Source organism: Micropterus salmoides, unplaced genomic scaffold, assembly GCF_014851395.1.
Source record: "Micropterus salmoides isolate LMB-PRFRI ecotype aquatic unplaced genomic scaffold, ASM1485139v1 Ms_hic_scaffold_4, whole genome shotgun sequence".
Lineage (NCBI taxonomy): Eukaryota > Metazoa > Chordata > Actinopteri > Centrarchiformes > Centrarchidae > Micropterus > Micropterus salmoides.
Window position 1 is genome coordinate 36,380,899 of NW_024043372.1, and position 7,325 is coordinate 36,388,223.

General features: G+C 41.7%; 1 protein-coding gene across 1 annotated transcript in view; it reads left to right on the forward strand.

Moving 5' to 3' along the window:
- Positions 1-7,325, forward strand: part of LOC119885781 (stathmin-3-like) — a 131,854-nt gene that overhangs the window by 102,045 nt on the left and 22,484 nt on the right. The gene's annotated exons all lie outside the window — the stretch shown is intronic.

Genomic DNA, 7,325 nt, shown 5'->3' on the forward strand with positions numbered 1-7,325 from the left:
GGCCGACAACAAAGGTGAGAAGTGGAACATTAACACATATAAGCACTTTTTGTTCAAATTACTGGGGCTGCTAGCGCTGTAGTGAGCAATAAATTGGGATTCCAGTGTCACACGACTGTAATGTCGACTGTTACACAGCTTTCAAATGCAATGCATTGTGGGAATGCTAGTCGAAACTAGTGTACATGCCATGGGTACAACTTTTTTCATTCCATTGAGAGTCTAATAAATAATAAATGAAAACACCTGCATGGGTGTGTCAGGCCTTTGAGGGGAAATTAAAGCACAGTGTATTTATAAAAGTGAGGTGCGGTGGAGCAGTTGTTAGCACTGTCGCCTCACAGCAAGAAGGTTGTGGGTTCGAACCCCGGTTGCCCCAGCCTTTCTGTGTTGTGTTTGCATGTTCTGCCCATCATTTTCAATCATCAATTGTGGTTGTCTGTCTACATGTGGCCCTGTAATGGACTGGTGGCCTGTCCAGGGTGTACCCCTCAATGTCAGCTGGGATTGGCTCCAGGCCCCCCCGCGACCCTGTATGCGGGATAAGCGGTTGACGATGGATGGATGGACATTAAGAGGATTTAATGTGCTACTTTTTGACCAAAGCAAAAAAAAATAGACAATCAAAAAATGCTACAAAAAAGATGTGTTGTATTTAGTAATCAGGATCAATTCAGTGGTAACTAAAGAAAGGATTTAGGAAGTCAGGTGACATGGGAAACAGAGCACATAAAGGGAGCAGGTATAGTGGATGAATGGGTCAGCTACAGGCCTTTCACCTGGGAGATCAGGGTTTGGTCCCTGATCTTTTGCTAAGCCAAGCCAGATTCTTTCTAACACGTGGTTAACGTTGTGAGATGGTCTTCGCTTAAATACGCCAGTTGCTGAATAAAGTAAATTATGGATCCTTCAAACATGCACACATCCTAAATTGAGGACACATTTGGTTTGCATGCGTGATTCATTTGTTCATGCAGGGTATGACATGGATAAATTAGCATATGCACTTTAATTGATCAGGAAAATGATTTTTATAGCAGCACATAACAGCATGTTACAAACTTTAATAAGGGCGACATCTCGCAACATCTTTTTTGTAACCATGGTAAATGTAGACCTCCTCACTAGTGCTGACTAAGCTAACAAAACCCTCAAACACTCAGCTGTGTGGTTGATATAGTTGTGGCTGGTGTGTTACAGTAAATGTTGATCGTAGCCTTTTCTGTGGATGTCTGGTGTTGTTATGAGAGCTATCACAGCATCATCAGAGGAGGTGAAGACTGTGTTGAGAGAAATGAAGAAGGAACTCCCCGAGTGTGTGGAGGAAGTTTCCATGGTTACGTGTCAGATTCCAGAAGGATGAGGCTCTGGTTTCCTCTCACTGCATATGTCTGTGTCTGTCCCTCTTTCACTGTCTGCATCTCAGTCTTTGTCAGTGTTTAGTGTTTAGTTCTTTTGTTTTTCTTTTCCTTTCTCTCTCTCTCTCTATCCCCATTCCCTTCTGCCTCTCTTTGCAAAGCATGTTTTGCATCTGTAAGTCTGTAAACCTGACAGGTGTCGTGCACAAATATTTGCATAAATGCCTGCCATCATACTTGTGACATTAGAGATGAACTCTGAACTCTGAATCTCTGAACTGGAGATACATCTTCCATTTCATCTCGTCTCATTACTGAATAGTTTATTTACTTGAAAAGGTGATGTTTGTTTTTCATTTACTGTGATAGAGAGCGATGATTGCAGCGAGCAGAAGGTTTGTAGTGTATTCTCATTTCTGTTACTTTCACTTTCTACCATCATCAGAAACACAACCAATCACTCGTTGTCTCCATGCAGCATGTTCATAGTCGCTGTAGCTCAAACGTAGTTAGATTTTTGAGGAGGCACGACGCATGTAACCTGTCAATGCAGATAAAGTAAAAGGCTGTGGCAGAAAATAAGAGCTGGAGTTCCGCTCTTCTTTATCTGATCTGTCACACACACATATTCTGTGCGTACGGTTTCAGCAAACACTGTGGCTCCAGGAGCATGCCTATTGGTTGTTTGTGGCTAATATCATAGACTGCAAAAACACTGTAGTGATCAAATTCACACGTAAATAAAGACAAACCAACAGGAGAATGAGACTGTCGTGAGAAAAGGTATAATCAGGCACAAAAGGTAAAAACCACTGTGAGGGTCTTTAAAATGTCCTCCACAGGGCAGTGTAGCGTGTAATTAACCAGAATATTCAGGACATGAAGAAGAAACCTATAGATGCCAGGTCTTTGACTGTAATTAATGATTCACACACGCACTACCTCTACATCAATGAAATGAGACAATGTGTCTACATTCAGGCAGCCAAAAATATTGCTAATAATTTTCACTTTGTTTGTTTGAATGATAGAATTTTTGTACTTTTTACTGTAACAAAAAAATCTTCACTTTCCTCCAAGCTTGGGCATCTCATTAGTACTTCATTCATTCTCACAGGGGAGGACCGCGGAGGGACCACTGACACTACTGTATATACTGTGTGTGCACTATAGCGTTTGTATCGCTTCAAGTTAAATTCAGTTTCCAGGTAAATTAAGGAAAAATATTCATCTTTGCTCTTTTTGTCTTTTCTACAGACTTTGCTGTGTCAAGGGTAAGTTCACATTGTCGTTGTTATCATTGTGGCTTGCGTGTGTGTGGTCTCATAACTGTGAGTGGTCTGTATTATTGTGTGGTTATGCATGGCAGTGTGTGTGTGTGTGTGTATGTGTGTGTGTGTGTGTGTTTGTGTCAGTTTGCTGAATTGCTAATGCAAAAAAGTCTAAAATCCATACCTCATGAAATCTAACACATTGAAACTACTACTAAACAAAATGGCAGTCATTTATTAGAGGCGCGAGGGGTGGCAAAGCTGAAGAAGAAACAGGATAAGTAAGATAATGAGACATGTTGGCATGTTAGAATAAAAGTTGTTAACGTGTGTCTGAACACATTAACACTGTACCTACATATATACTTGCTGTATAATTCATGTGTTGTGTGCAAAACACTACCAGAAGCACTCTGGCCTGTCAGGCAGCACTTACTGGGCTTCCACATTTGCAATGCCCCGAGCAAAGAGGCAGGGGACTTCATATGCAGCCTGAGAGGAGGCAATGGCTTGAATTTTCATCTGCTTGTTTTTATGTGTGGCTTGCAATTTTCAAACAAAACTATTTCATTAATATATGAATATAACATAAACGTGTCTAGCTCGTATGTCGTCAAACGGAGCCGTTGGTAGAAAAAGCAGTTCAAAACAGAGCATTCCTCCAGAACAGGAGGAAATCTGATGTTTTGGCGCACAGGGATTTCTTTTAAATACTTTAACCTCATTATTTGAAGCTTTGGCCATGTTTAACATGAACATCCAACATTGTAACACTGTAGATAAGTCATAAAATATGGAAAAGCATAATAGGTCTCCTTTAGGTAATGCATAACTAATGCATGACTCATGGTGATTTAATGCAGGATGTATTATGAATTTCTGTTGCTCACTATTAAGAAATGTCACTATCAGTTTATGTGATTATTTAACACTTAATGGATCATCAGTTAAAGACATTCATCAGACTTCACTTAGTCCCCTCTGGAGCCACAAAAATATTTACACAACTTATCTCACACAAGCATTACCCAACACCTGGAAACATACTTTGATGTGTTACCCTTTAACTTGCAGTTACTTCAGCAGGAATCCAGTAACATAAAAATAGCATTTCAGACCCACACACTGGATCAGTGATCTCTAAAAGCAGAGCATTACTCGTTTTCATAAATATTAAAGTTTTTATTAAATCAGCGGTCAGTAACTATGGAACATACAATGCAAAACCTTCCGCGTCTCTCTCTCTTTGTATCACTCCGCCCACCAACCCAGAAGAAGGAGCCAGTTGCCCTGTGAAACATCATCCGTCGTAGGATGGCGGTCCCTCTTCAACCCGTAAGACATCCCTCTTCTGTGTCGCGGCCTAGGGCAGAGCGCCCCAGACTTCAGAGGCAGCTGCTACAACGTCTAACAGTGGGATGAGAGGCTAGTACCCCACAGCCCCCGTTCAAAAGTTATTCCCAACTGTTTGTCCTCGTGCCTTTTTGCCATTCGTCGATGCGAGCGCCATGACATAGAATCTAATGAAGTTCACTCATGTGTAGCACAAAACACGTGTTGTTGGCAAAGGAGGGATGGGCAGTTCTTTTATTGCTGCTGGTTGTTTCTCAGCCATTGTGTTTGCAAACTTCGAAGCCGTGCTGAAGATACTGGCTCTGATTGGTTGTTTTGACCCTCGAGCAGTGGAAGTGGCATTAGAAGCAGGAGAAGGAGCCAGATGAACTTGATTTTGTTTAAAGATTATATGTCTCATGTATCTCAGTTGTTTATAACGTTCACTAAGTTCACAAAGTCACAATCAGCTTCCTGACGTTAACACCCAGTTTTTACTCACTTCTGTACAATGTAGTACTATGTAAACTGCTGATGTATGTGTCTCTGTTCTCCCCTGATCTGTCACCTGGACCTACGAGATGTTTTTGGTTTTGTGCTATACTCCCCTTTCTTTCAACAACAACAACAAACAAATATATGGATAGAATTCTAAAAAGTTCATGCATCAAACCATCATGAGTTATGTAACACTAAAGTCGCTTAGATGGAAACACACGGATTTCTTTTGACAACTCTTCATTTTATGTTTTGCATTTAAATGAATGAATGACTATATCATAAGAGGAGTATCCAAATGCCAAATTTAAATAATAAGTTAGTCTAATTAATTGATTGTCACTATTCACAGCCTGTATTTAGGTCTAGGAGTGTAAAAATTGTAAATTAAATTATTATTTGTATTCTTTGTTCTGGGTGGCACGGTGGTGCTGTGGTTAACATTGTTGTCTCACAGCAAGAAGGTCTGGGGTTCTATCCTTGGTCGTCCCAGGCTAGGTTAATATGAGACTCTAATTGGCCCTTAGGTGTGAGTGTGAGTGGTCGTTTGTGTCTGTGTGCCCTGCGATGGACTGGTGGTCTGTCCAGGGTGTACCGCCGCTTGCCCAATGCAGGTTGGGATTGTGGTTGACGATGGATGGATTCTTTGTGGTGTCATACAGTACATCTTTAGTAGCTGGTTTCTGACATTGGTAATGGTCAAATCAAAGCATTGAAGCCTACACTTCCGATTACGCAGCTCAATTATTGCCTGAAAAACACAACTTCAGGGTGTTCATGTGTCATTGTTTCAACCAAATATGTTGCTTTCAATGTTTTAAATTACCAATCTTTTAAAACTCTTGCACAGATCATGTCTCACAGTCCATCACATGTCAGACTAATCCTGCATGTAACTGCCAACTTTTGTAATTTAAGCACACGGTAATCCATTCCTGTTCAGTGAGTACAGTTTCCCCTCAGCTGGCGGTACCTGGTGTCAGGTCAGATATCCTGCACTCCTCTTCATCAGACAGATGATGTTTGGTCACATTAGAGGCCGTGGTAAAGTGATATATTCCATTCAGGGGACATGAGCAGGCCAAAGAGCTGTGTTGAGGCAGAGGGGTAGAACAAGAGAAGGAATCAGTGGGAAAACAAAAGGTGGATGCATTGTTGTGAGAAACATCCATGGGCACATTGCTTTCCCAAAGGAGCGAGGCCTACTGCGAGTGGAGAGGAGACGTCAAATTGAGGAAGGCCTTTCACTGAGGAGTGTGTCTGCTGCGTACACCAGATCCTCCGGCATTCACTGTGTGTGTAGTCAGCATCAAAGAAAGATCAGACCGAGAGAAAAAAAACAAAACAAAGCCTAATTACAAGCCAAGCTGATCTAAAGAAAAAGCCCACAAACACAAATGTGACGTGAGCAGCTGGGCGCCTCGGTGCATGAAAAATAAACTGTTAAAAGCACCAGCACGAGGAAACCCATCTCTACTGCTTCAAGAGGAAGAGCTGGGCGTGTGTAATCTGCCTTAATGTTTTTTTCCTGCCTAGTCTTTTGTCTTACATGTCTCAAAATGAAAAAGAAATAATGCTTTAAATATTTTAATATGCAGCGTCTGTGGTGTATTTCAGAACAGTTTTCAACGTTACATTGTGCATGTATTGTTTAAAAGCAGATGGAGAGCTGAAAGGAGAAGTTGTTCAAAGAAAATAATATGTATACAGTGTGTCTATATAGAGTAGATACTAAATCATCAAGAGGATCACAGTTAATTGTTTTTAGGGCTGCCACCTACTAAAGATTTTCCTAGGCGACTAGTGGTCGCTAGTTCAAGCCATTAGTCAATTATTCATTTATGATATTAAATTAATTATTTAGATAAAGGTTTTGTGAGCAACAGAAAAAGGTTTCATTTCCAGGCTGAGAAAGAATGTTATAAGTAAAAGTGTTAACACTGTACTACATTACCATCTAACACAAAACCGTAATAATGAGTCGTTAAAATATACAATCTTGCACTGACAGCTCGAAACATGGACCACTTGCCGAGTGCTTGATCTGGGATGTTGATGGGGCAGGTCTCTGTAACGATGTGGGCACAACAATCTCTGAATTCCTCTGTCTGGTCAACACGAGTTCCATTTTGTCCAGACCGGATCTTTAGGAGCAGAATTAAGTCCAAGCTGGGCCAGCATGGCTCCTCTCCTGGCGCTCCTTCCTCTCCTCTAAGCGATCACCGCACCCGCTGTGGCGCCCGGTCCAGTTGACTGGGCCATGTGGATCATGGTCTGGTGCTCTTAAAAACCCTGTCTTCATCTTCCGGTGACTGTACTTATGTCAGAGGTAACACATGTTTTGGCAATAAAGCCGGGAAAAAAAGATAAATAACAAAAGTGTAGTAAAGTTTGAAGGAGCTACCACTCCTCTTGCTTTTACAAGAGCTGCGGGTTGCTATCACCCATGTCTTGATGTCTTGTTCAAAACACAGGAATTCACAGACTTATTAACATGATGGATGATATAACTACTACTTACAATTGAACTCGCTACAAACTTGCTCCTCTCTGCTTGACGTTTCTCCTGCCCACGCCTGAACCCGCCATCGTCCCCGGAGTCAGAGTTCTGGTCGGAGCCGCTGTAATTCACCTCAGTCCTGTATTCCAGTGGCCTCTGTCGGTTTTGGATTCTGTGTTCGATCCCAGTCCATGTTCAGTGGGAAGCTGCAGAGACCAGTTCCATTGCCCACTCGCTTGGCACCGGTTCTGGTTCTCTTTCTGGCCTCGCTCTCCAACAGTCTCTTCCTCTCCAATGAAAATTGGTCAACTAAGACACTTCTCATCAACGGTTTAGTTGACTATTAGGGGCAGATTTAAAAAAACA